Raw genomic sequence first — 11,616 nt, 5'->3', positions numbered from 1 at the left:
AAGTGATAACGGCAAAAAAGGGAAAAAGGATGGCAACTGGTTGCCATCCCAGAGGGAGGGGCCGAGGGTTCACCCAGCCACCCACAGTGGGATCCTTGCTACGTGTTCCTGGCAAGGGCTCCCCGAAGTCCCTCCCGCTCCGTCCCTCCCGTCACCCCGGGCCCCGCCCGTCACCCCGGGCCCCGCCCTCACCCCAGGCCCCGCCCCTCACGCGCGCCGCGACGCACAGCCTCAGTCTCCCAGCCAGTCCGGCCTCCTGGGCGGTTGCGCGCTGAGCCCCCTTCTTCCGTGCCGTGCGCGCTTTCCCTGCTCTGCCAGCCTCATTTCGAGGCTGTTGGGCCGCGCGCCTGTGGGGACGCCCAGAGCAAGCGACCGTGACAATGGGGCGAGGCGGCTGGGTCGGGCGGAGGGCAGGGGCTGAGGTGGAGGCGGAAGGAGGCGGAGGCGGAAGGAGGGGTAAGATGGCGGCGCCGGTCCTCCTGTGAGTGTCGGTGCTGCGGTGGGAGCGGGTGGCCGTGTATGTCGTGTGTGATGCGGAAATCGTGCTCTCCATCTATGCCTACCAGGTGGAGAGGGAGCAGGAGCGGGACCCCGAGCACTGGGCCCTCTGCGACCTGGGGCGCTGGGTGAGGTGCTTCGCCACCTTTGCCTCCAGGTAGCCATTAGGGAGTGGGCCGGGAGCGGCCGCGCGGGGCCAGGTGCAGGCTGGAGGTGGGGAGCTCGCGGCGGGAGCTCGGGCCTGAGCTGGCTGGGAGCTGGCAGTGTAGGAACGGCCGGGGTCCGGCCGGGGCAGGGCGGGGGGCGGCAGCTGGGCGCTCCTGCTCCAGGGGCGTCCGGAGCCCAGGCCGCGCAGCAAAAGTAGCGGGGCTGCGAGGCCGCCGGGGAGGGATGAGGTGACAGAGTGCATATGGGAGGTCGGGGCGGTAGGGATGCGGTCTGGCGGGCGGGGGCCGCGCTGGGCTGGAGCGCGAGGGTCTGAGGAGGGTGGGGCCCGGCCAGCCTGATGGGTTTCCTGGTTCTCGGGAGGCGAACCGGGGTGTAGGACCCTGTCCGCCGCACCCTCAAGGCCAGCGGCCACCTCTTGTCCCCCCCGCCCCTCCATCGCTGCAGCCGAAACTTTGGGGACGGCTTGGACTCAGGGGGTTTGCGTTTCCCAGTGTCTTCCTGGTGTTAGGACAGGTGTTTCCGTGGTCAGGTCTCTTTGTACTCCAGCGCTAGTGAGAATTTGCAGACTTCCCTGGGACGGTGACAGGGCAAACACGAGTTTGACCCTACTCTGGAAGAAGATACCGGCGCTTAACATATCTGATTTCTTGGATTTCCCCTTGTATGTTTCAATGTGGCAGGAAGGGGAAATGATCTGAGTTTGGGTCTGAGTTTAAGCTTCATTGGAGTAAATGACAAGTATGTTATATGTATGGTGATGTTTTAGGTATTGGGATGACTTTTTTTCTATTTTTTTTATTGCATTTTATATTGGGATGACTTTTAAACTTTGTTGCTTATTAGTATAAGATAACCCACAACAGATTAAAAACACACGCTTTGCTAAACTTGAGCGATTGGTTTGTGTTACTGATCATTTTAGTTTTTTTTTTTTTTAATGTTGTAATTGGTTTGTCTGTTACGTTTTATTTTAACGCATTAAATTTTCCTAGGCAAGTTACTTTGAAAAAGGGAGGAATTTACATTTTAAAGGTGGCTGCTTTTTTTTTTTTTTTTTGGTGGGTGGGATTAAAAACAACGGAAGTTGAAGAAATGATTTCAGAATTGATAGGTTACGATTTTTATAGAGACTATGTTTAATATTTAGATGTATGTTAACATGTTTGTTAACAGTCACATTTGAGCAATTTCTTCCCCTCCTGTTGATTGGTAAATTGGTATGCAGACAGAAATGCATAGCTCACTAGTTCATTTCGACTCACATATTGTTGATTACATAAACAAGGTAGCACTGGAGTTTGTCTTGTTATTGGTTACAAACTTCAGGTTGCAGATCATTTCACTTAGCCTTCTTATGGACCAGATACTCTGTCTCATTTGCTCTTAAACCAAAATCCTGTAGCTTTTTACAGGGGAAATGATTCTCACATGGCCAAATGAAACGTTTTGAAAATGCATTTAAAATGTAGGTATTAGTTTACAGGGGAAAATACACAGATGTAACAAAAAGCTCACAGTTGTTGGTGGTTATTCTGAACCATAGTAGGCTGATTACACCCTCAGATACCCTTTGAGAAATTGTCTTTTTTTTTTTTTTTTTGAGACGGAGTTTCGCTCTTGTTACCCAGGCTGGAGTGCAATGGCACAATCTCGGCTCACCGCAACCTCCGCCTCCTGGGTTCAGGCAATTCTCCTGCCTCAGCCTCCTGAGTAGCTTGGATTACAGGCATGTGCCACCATGCCCAGCTACTTTTTTGTATTTTTAGTAGAGACGGGGTTTCACCATGTTGACCAGGATGGTCTCGATCTCTTGACCTTGTGATCCACCTGCCTCGGCCTTCCAAAGTGCTGGGATTACAGGCTTGAGCCACCGCGCCCGGCCTGAGAAATTGTCTTTTATGCAAAATATTTATGTTATTTCCACTGTGGGAAAGGATTTTTAAACTCATAAGTACCTTCCACCTGAAGTTAGTCGATTGAATAAGGAAAACATGCAGCAGCACATTTCAAGTATTTAAGAGAAAAGAACTAAAATGACTTTTTTTTTTTTTTTTTTTTTTTTTGGGACGGAGTTTCGCTCTTGTTGCCCAGGCTGGAGTGCAATGGCACGATCTCGGCTCACCGCAACCTCCGCCTCCTGGGTTCAGGCAATTCTCCTGCCTCAGCCTCCTGAGTAGCTGGGATTACAGGCACGAGCCACCATGCCCAGCTAATTTTTTTTTTAATGTTTTTAGTAGAGACGGGGTTTCACCATGTTGACCAGGATGGTCTTGATCTCTCGACCTCGTGATCCACCCGCCTCGGCCTCCCAAAGTGCTGGGATTACAGGCTTGAGCCACCGCGCCCGGCTAAAATAACTTTTGATCCTAGATTAATATGGAATTTAAGCAGAATTATTACCAATTTTAGATTTTTTTTTAAAAACAAGTCTAAAATAAATGGACCTTTTAACATTAGGGCATGGAAGGAGTACTTTATACTTAATTTCTTAAAATTGACTTTTTTAAAAAAGAGTTTTGAGCCGGGCGCGGTGGCTCAAGCCTGTAATCCCAGCACTTTGGGAGACTGAGGCGGGTGGATCACGAGGTCGAGAGATCGAGACCATCCTGGTCAACATGGTGAAACCCCGTCTCTACTAAAGGTGCAAAAAATAGCTGGGCATGGTGGCGTGTGCCTGTAATCCCAGCTACTTAGGAGGCTGAGGCAGGAGGTGGAGGTTGCGGTGAGCTGAGATCACGCCATTGCACTCCAGCCTGGGTAACAAGAGCAAAACTCCGTCTCAAAAAAAAAAAAAAAAAAAAGAGTTTTGAACCATTCACTAAGCAGACATTGTAAATATTCTCATAGTTATATGTCCTGCAAGAGCTGTGTGTGCATCATAAAACATCAAGAAGTATATTAAAAGTATATATAATAAGTACATGTAACATTAAGGTAACTGGATCTCTTTATAGTTTAAATTTGAATTTAATATGTTGTGACTGAAAGTGCTGTTTCAGTGTGTAGCTGTGGACATAAAACAGTTTAACTTAGATGCCTGTTAAGGATAGGTAAAAATAAGATATGCTAATATGAAGAGTAAATAACTTACTTGCTATGTATACAGTGAAATTATTTTAAGAAATTTGTTCAGTTTGATCAGCCTGTTCATAAACTACTTGCAAAAATCAAGTAGTTTATAAACTACTCATTTAATAAATGAACTTACAGGTCAACTTATTTTGGAAATAGTTTATAAACAGGCTGATCAAAATCACATATGTATATATACATATGTAGTCACATATATATACATATATAGACTAATTTTCTTTTGGAAGTACGTAGACAAAACATTGAAAGGTTTTATTTCGTCAAGCTGAAAGAGACTTTAAATGAAAGCTGATTATTGGACACCTCAAGTTATTTTCTTTTGAGTAGTGATTGCCATATAGCAGTACTACTCAAATATGTGACACTTAGGAAAAGAAAGTTTGAGCCCAGGCTGGGTGTGGTGGCTCACAACTGTAATATCATTGCTTTGGGAGGCTGAGGCAGGCGGATCACCTGAGGTCGGGAGTTCGAGACAAGCTTGATCAACATGGAGAAACCCCATCTCTACTAAAAATACAAAATCCAGTGGGTGGGCGTGGTGGTGCACACTTGTAATCCCAGCTACTCGGGAGGCTGAGGCAGGAGAACTGCTTGACCCCAGGAGATGGAGGTTGTGGTGAGCTGAAATCACACCATTGCACTCTAGTCTGGACAACAAGAGCGAAAATCCGTCTCAAATCATAAGAAAGTTTGAAGCCACCTGGCTCACGCCTGTAATCCCAGCACTTTGGGAGGCCGAGGTGGGTGGATCATCTGAGATCAGGAGTTCAAGACCAGCCTGACCAACATGGAGAAACCCTGTCTCTACTAAAAATACAAAATTAACTGGGTGTGGTGGTGCATACCTGTAATTTCAGCTATTCAGGAAGCTGAGGCAGGAGACTCATTTGAACCTGGCAGGCAGAGGTTGTGGTGAGCCGAGATCGCACCACTGTACCCAGCCTGGGCAACAAGTGCAGAAACTGTCTCAAAAAAAAAAAAAAGAAAAAAGAAAAAATGTTTGAGCCCGAGAAAAGTTAACAGATGAAAAAGATTCTGAAGAAAGTCCTCTTTCAGGATCCAGTGTCAACACATGGTTTTGGATTGCTTATGTTCAACTTTATTCTCATTTCACAATCCCCAAATGTGCTAATCCAAACAGAATAAGGTAGAGATTAAAGAGAAAATCTTGAGGGGCATCAATTATCTGTGTGTAAAGTTCCATATTATTTTGGGGCCATAATGATGTAAAAGGTCAGACTTTTAGATTTCTACAGAAATATTTCCCCAAAATTAGGAGGCTACAATAGAAATGCTGATTTATTTATTTATTTTTTTTTTTGAGACGGAGTCTCGCTCTGTCGCCAGGCTAGACTGCAGTGGCGTGATCTCAGCTCACTGCAGGCTCTGCCTCCTGGGTTCAAGTGATTCTTCTGCATTAGCTTCCTGAGTACCTGGGATTACAGGTACATGCCACCATGCCCAGCTAATTTATGTATTTTTAGTAGAGACGGGGTTTCACCATGTTGGCCAGAATGGTCTCAATCTCTTGACCTTGTGAGCCACCATGCCTGGCCTGATTTTTTGTTTCTACCAGGCACTGCCAGTAAAAGCAAGTATCACACCACTATCTCCTGTCACCATCATTTTATTTAACAAAAGGAAGGCCGGGCGCGGTGGCTCAAGCCTGTAATCCCAGCACTTTGGGAGGCCGAGGCGGGTGGATCACGAGGTCCAGAGATCGAGACCATCCTGGTCAACATGGTGAAACCCCGTCTCTACTAAAAATACAAAAAACTAGCTGGGCCTGGTGGCACGTGCCTGTAATTCCAGCTACTTAGGAGGCTGAGGCAGGAGAATTGCCTGAGCCCAGGAGGCGGCGGTTGCAGTGAGCCGAGATCGTGCCATTGCACTCCAGCCTGGGTAACAAGAGCGAAACTCGGTCTCAAAAAAAAAAAAAAAAAAGAAAAAAAACAAAAGGATATTTTCACTCAAATAATTTGAAAGAACAGAATCTCTCACAATAAATTTTATTTTTTAATTTTTTTGAGATGATTCTTGCTTTGTTGCCAGGCTGGAGTGTGGTATATTTTATAAAAACCCAAACAGAACATCTAGAGTTGGAAATAAATTTTAAAGTACAATGATGGCATTAATAGTAGTTGAGGCACTGCACATCAGTGAACTTCAAGACAATAGAAACTGTCTAAAATGAGAACAGAAAGAAAAATGGAAAAATTGATAGAGCATCAATGACTATAACAAGGACAATTGTTAGAGATAGAAACAGTCTGAGATATATGTAATTGGAGCCCCAGAAAAGAGGGAAAGGAGAGAACAGAAAAAAGATTGTAAAAAATAATGACCAGAAAATTTTCAAATTTGATGAAAACTGTAAGCCTACATATTTAAGAATCCCAAGGAGAGTAACTATAAAGGTAACCACACCAAGGCATATCATTATCACATTGTTGGCAACCAATAATAAAGAGAAAATCTTGAAAGCAGGTAGAGAAAAAATACATATCATGTACAGAGTAACAGATAATAATGACAGCAGACTTTTCATCAGAAACTGAGCAAATCAAAACACAATGGAGAGACGTCTTTAATTTTTTTTTTTTCTCCGAGTCAGAGTCACTCTTGCCCAGGCTGGAGTGCAGGGGTGTGACCTCGGCTTACTGCAACCTCTGCCTCCTAGGTTCCAGTGATTCTCCTGCCTCAGCCTTCTGGGTAGGTGAGATTACAGGTGCATGCCACCACACCTGGCTAATATTTTTTTTTTTTTTTTTTTTTTGAGACGGAGTTTCGCTCTTGTTACGCAGGCTGGAGTGCAATGGCGCGATCTCGGCTCACCGCAACCTCCGCCTCCTGGGTTCAGGCAATTCTCCTGCCTCAGCCTCCTGAGTAGCTGGGATTACAGGCACGCACCACCATGCCCAGCTATTTTTTTTTTTTGTATTTTTAGTAGAGACGGGGTTTCACCATGTTGACCAAGATGGGTCTTGATCTCTTGACCTTGTGATCCACCCGCCTCGGCCTCCCAAAGTGCTGGGATTACAGGCTTGAGCCACCGCGCCCGGCCAGTATTTTTGTATTTTTAGTAGAGATGGGGTTTCACTATGTTGGCCAGTCTGGTCTCAAACTCCTGACCTCGTAATCTGCCAGCCTCGGGCTCCCAAAGTGCTGGGATTACAGGTGTGGGCCATTGTGCCTGGCCTGGGGAGACATCTTTAAAGTACTCTTTTAAAAAAAAGTCTACTGGGGCTGGGTGCAGTGGCCAACACCTTCAATCTCAGCAGTTTGGGAGGCCGAGGCAGGAGGATTGCTTGAGTCCAGGAGTTCGAGATCAGCCTGGGTGACATGGCAAAACCCCATCTCTACAAAGAATACAAAAATCAGCCAGGCATGGTGGTGCGCCTGTGGTCCCAGCTCCTTGGGAGACTGAGGTGAGAGGATCACTTTAGCCCAGGAAGCAGAGGCTGCAGTGAGCTATAACTGAGCCACACTACACTTTAGCCTGGGTGACAGAGCGAGGCCCTGTCTAAAAAAAAAACAAAAACAGAGACCTACTGGAACTTGTTGCTGGCAGACTGCCATAAGAAATGTTGAAGTTGCCCGGCGCGGTGGCTCAAGCCTGTAATCCCAGCACTTTGGGAGGCTGAGGCGGGTGGATCACGAGGTCAAGAGATCGAGACCAGCCGGGCGCGGTGGCTCAAGCCTGTAATCCCAGCACTTTGGGAGGCTGAGGCGGGTGGATCACGAGGTCAGGAGATGGAGACCATCCTGGTCAACACGGTGAAACCCCGTCTCTACTTAAAATAGAAAAAATTAGCTGGGCATGGTGGCGCGTGCCTGTAATCTCAGCTACTCAGGAGGTTGAGGCAGGAGAATTGCCTGAACCCAGGAGGCAGAGGTTGCGGTGAGCCGAGATCGTGCCATTGCACTCCAGCCTGGGTAACAAGAGCGAAACTCCGTCTCAAAAAAAAAAAAAAAAAAGAGATCGAGACCATCCTTGGTCAACATGATGAAACCCCGTCTCTACTAAAAAATACAAAAAATTAGCTGGGCGTGGTGGCACGTGCCTGTAATCCCAGCTACTCAGGAGGCTGAGGCAGGAGAATTGCCTGAACCCAGGAGGCGGAGGTTGCAGTGAGCCGAGATCGCGCCATTGCACTCCAGCCTGGGTAACAAGAGCGAAACTCCGTCTCAAAAAAAAAAAAGAAATGTTTAAGTTGTTCAGGCAGAAGGCAAATGACAAAGGATTGAGAAGTGCTAGAAATGGTAACTATGGGAGTAAAAATAAGACTATTCTTTGTTTCTTTTTTAATCTCTTTAAAAGATTGTTGTAGCCGGGCGCGGTGGCTCAAGCCTGTAATCCCAGCACTTTGGGAGGCCGAGGCGGGTGGATCACGAGGTCGAGAGATCGAGACCAACCCCGTCAACAGGGTGAAACCCCGTCTCTACTAAAAATACAAAAAATTAGCCGGGCATGGTGGCACGTGCCTGTAATCCCAGCTACTCGGGAGACTGAGGCAGGAGAATTGCCTGAACCCAGGAGGTGGAGGTTGCAGTGAGCCGAGATCGCGCCATTGCACTCCAGCCTGGGTAACAAGAGCAAAACTCCGTCTCAAAAAAAAAAAAAAAAGATTGTTGTATTGAAGGTGATTGCTAACAAGTACAGGATTTCCCTTTTTGTGTGATGGAAATGTTCTGCAGTTAGTGGTGATGGTTGTGCAACACTGAATTAAAGAAATAGTAGCTTTAAAAAGATAGTTGTTTAAAGCAAAAATAATAACACATTGTAAGTTTTGTAAAGTGGGAGTAAAAGGATGACAATAATACAAAGAATGGAAGGGGATGGGAGGGGTATAAGAAACCTTAGGAAGGCTTTATTTTATTTATTTATTCATTTGACATAATATCACTTTGTTGCCCAGGTTCTATTTATTTATTTATTTGACAAAGTATCGCTTTGTTGCCCAGGCTGGAGTGTGGTGGCACAATCCCTGCTCACTGCAATCTCTGCTTCCTGGGTTCAACAGTTCTGCCTCAGCCTTCCGAGTAGCAAGGATTTCAGGTACGCGCCACCACACCCAGCCAATTTTTGTATTTTTAGTAGAGATGAAGTTTCACCATGTTAGCCAGGCTGGTCTTGAACTTGTGACCTCAGGTGATTCACCGACCTCAAGTGATCCGCCTTCCTCAGCTTCCCAAAGTGCTGGGATTGCAGGGGTGAGCTACTATGCCTGGCAAAACCCCTAGTAAGGTTCTTAAGCTGTACATAAAGTGGAATCGTCAAATTTAAATCTAGAAAATTAAAACAATTTATGTTCCCATTTCAAATGTATGGGAGTGCCAATTTAACCATATCCTTGTCCATGTGTGGTATTCATTTAAAAACATTGCCACCCAGATGTTTTTAAAAACTTGATTACCCTAGACATCCAATCCTCACAGTGCTTGAAGGATACTTTATCTCTGAAATCTTTGAAATTCTATCAGAATCTCTTTGCCCTAAATTTGGCTAAAACATAAAATGTATACATTTATTTTTTTCCTTTCCTTCTCTTCCTACCGCCTTTCTTCATAAGCGTAGTTTTCTTCAGTAATTTCATTGGTTACTACTTCAGCTTCATTTGTTCTAGAAAGTGGACGTTTTGAAGACACAGTCCATGTCTCTCTTATTCTCTATTGTATCATGGCTGTAGTGTACTAGATGCTCGATGCTCGATAAATTTGTCAAAAAAAAAATACTGTTTTCTTTCTATACACAGTATTGGTAAGGTTGATCTGCATATTTCTAACATTTTTTTCTTTCATCTTGTTAATCTGTTTTGTCCTTTTGATTTGAGTCGTAGGATAATTCATTTACTGATTTTTTTGTGTTACTAATTTTTGTTTGGTTACATTTCATCTGCTACTTACTGCTTCTATTGCTGTTTTAAATTTGGCAGATCATGCTTTTCATCTCTGAAAATCTTTACATCTCTGAAATCTTTCCTCAGATTATTCTGATTTCATTTTTACAGATGCAAAATTCAGTCAAGTTCTTTTAAAATATTAAGCACTTTGCCTTTCATATTTTCTTCAACTTATACCAGATACTGTGAGACTGTCAAGTTTTTAAATCTCTTTTTCAGCTCTAGGGCATTTAAACTTTAATATTAATGTGCTTAAAACCCCTTAGGACTCGGAAATAAAAGAAAATGGAGTACCCATTTCTTCCTTCAATCCAGCCACTTCAGCACATAATTAAAATGTGGTATTGGTGCTGGACACAGTGACTCATGCTTGTCATCCCAGCACTTTGGGAGGCTGAAACAGGCAGATCCTGTGAGTCCAGAAGTTTGAGACCAGCCTGGGTAACATGGTGAAACCCCATCTCTACAAAAAATTAGCCACACATGGTGGCCTGTGCCTTTGGCCCCAACACTTGGGAGGCTGAGGTGGGAGGACTGCTTGAGCTCAGGAGGATGAGGTTGCAGTGAGCTGTAATTGTACTCCAGCCTGAGTGACAGAGCAAGACCCTGCCCCCCCCAAAGAAAAAGTATCGTGAAATTTTTATTAGTATAAAGTTAGGTCTAAGAGTTTTATATGCAAAGATTACCATGTGGGAGTAATCTCCAGACAGTTTTGCCATCCTGGCCTATTTTGTAAGACCCCTCCAAAGGTGGAGAACTGGATCAGGAAAATAAGCAGAGCTTGAATACACACTGTGATTTTTGAGAGGACCATGAATTCAGAACTTGAAAGAATTATTAGAGTTACTTCTTTCCTTAATTACACTTTGGAGTTTTGCCCTCAGGACCAAGAACTGAATGTGAGTTCCTCTTCCCTAGGAGTCCAGTCTAATCCTAGACATACATGATAATAAGCACAGTCAGTGTGACAGAAATTGGTGGTGTGAAGGTAAAGTCAAGAGACCCATAATTCACGGTAGATGTTTTCCACTGAGGGGCCAGCATGGGTTTTATGCAGAATGGAGGACATTTGAGATTTCATTTTGGGGTAATAGGAGACTGTAACCTGGGATGGGTAAAAAAAATTACAAAGCAATGCTTATGCTGAGGTTGGAAACCTTGAATTTGTACTGGTGCTAATTATGGATTTTTTTCCTAGTAGTATTTACCGCCCCTATACAGGGGTGGAAAATGAAACTAGTGTATTTACTCAAAATAGGTGATTTGAAGGAAAATGGGGCTGAGCAAAGTAGTGCTTTATAATCAGCCCCAGTTTTTGGGATAAGACTGCTAGAGATTCATTACTTTTCACACTATAATGTGAAATTAATCAGCCGGGCGTGGTGGCTCAAGCCTGTAATCCCAGCACTTTGGGAGGCCGAGGCGGGTGGATCACGAGGTCAAGAGATCAAGACCATCCTGGTGAACATGGTGAAACCCCGTCTCTACTAAAAATACAAAAAATTAGCTGGGCATGGTGGCACGTGCCTGTAATCCCAGCTACTCAGGAGGCTGAGGCAGGAGAATTGCTTGAACCCAGGAGGCGGAGGTTGCAGTGAGCCGAGATCGCGCCATTGCACTCCAGCCTGGGTAACAAGAGCGAAACTCCGTCTCAAAAAACAAACAAACAAACAAAGAAATTAATCATTAAAACTTTAAGTAGGCCGGGCGCGGTGGCTCAAGCCTGTAATCCCAGCACTTTGGGAGGCCGAGGCGGGTGGATCACGAGGTCGAGAGATCGAGACCATCCTGGTCAACATGGTGAAACCCCGTCTCTACTAAAAATACAAAAAATTAGCTGGGCATGGTGGCACGTGCCTGTAATCTCAGCTACTCAGGAGGCTGAGGCAGGAGAATTGCCTGAACCCAGGAGGCGGAGGTTGCGGTGAGCCGAGATCGCGCCATTGCACTCTAG

The 11,616-nt window shown here is 45.2% G+C and overlaps 1 protein-coding gene across 3 annotated transcripts in view; it reads left to right on the top strand.

Annotated features, from left to right (window-relative positions):
- Nucleotides 1-224: 224 nt before the first annotated feature.
- LOC104650086 (multidrug resistance-associated protein 1-like) overlaps nt 225-11,616 on the top strand; it is a 34,010-nt gene continuing 22,618 nt past the window's right edge. The window contains exon 1 of one of the 3 annotated variants that reach the window (XR_012514048.1): nt 225-456. The gene's annotated coding sequence lies outside the window, so the exon portion shown is untranslated. Of the gene's footprint in view, nt 656-11,616 lie in introns of all 3 variants that reach the window. The other 2 variants (XR_012514049.1, XR_012514047.1) reach the window with 2 other exon arrangements.

Source organism: Saimiri boliviensis, chromosome 15 (assembly GCF_048565385.1).
Source record: "Saimiri boliviensis isolate mSaiBol1 chromosome 15, mSaiBol1.pri, whole genome shotgun sequence".
NCBI classification, from domain to species: Eukaryota; Metazoa; Chordata; class Mammalia; order Primates; family Cebidae; genus Saimiri; species Saimiri boliviensis.
The sequence above is the reverse complement of the archived record's forward strand: the minus strand, read 5'-3'. Positions and strand labels throughout refer to the sequence as shown.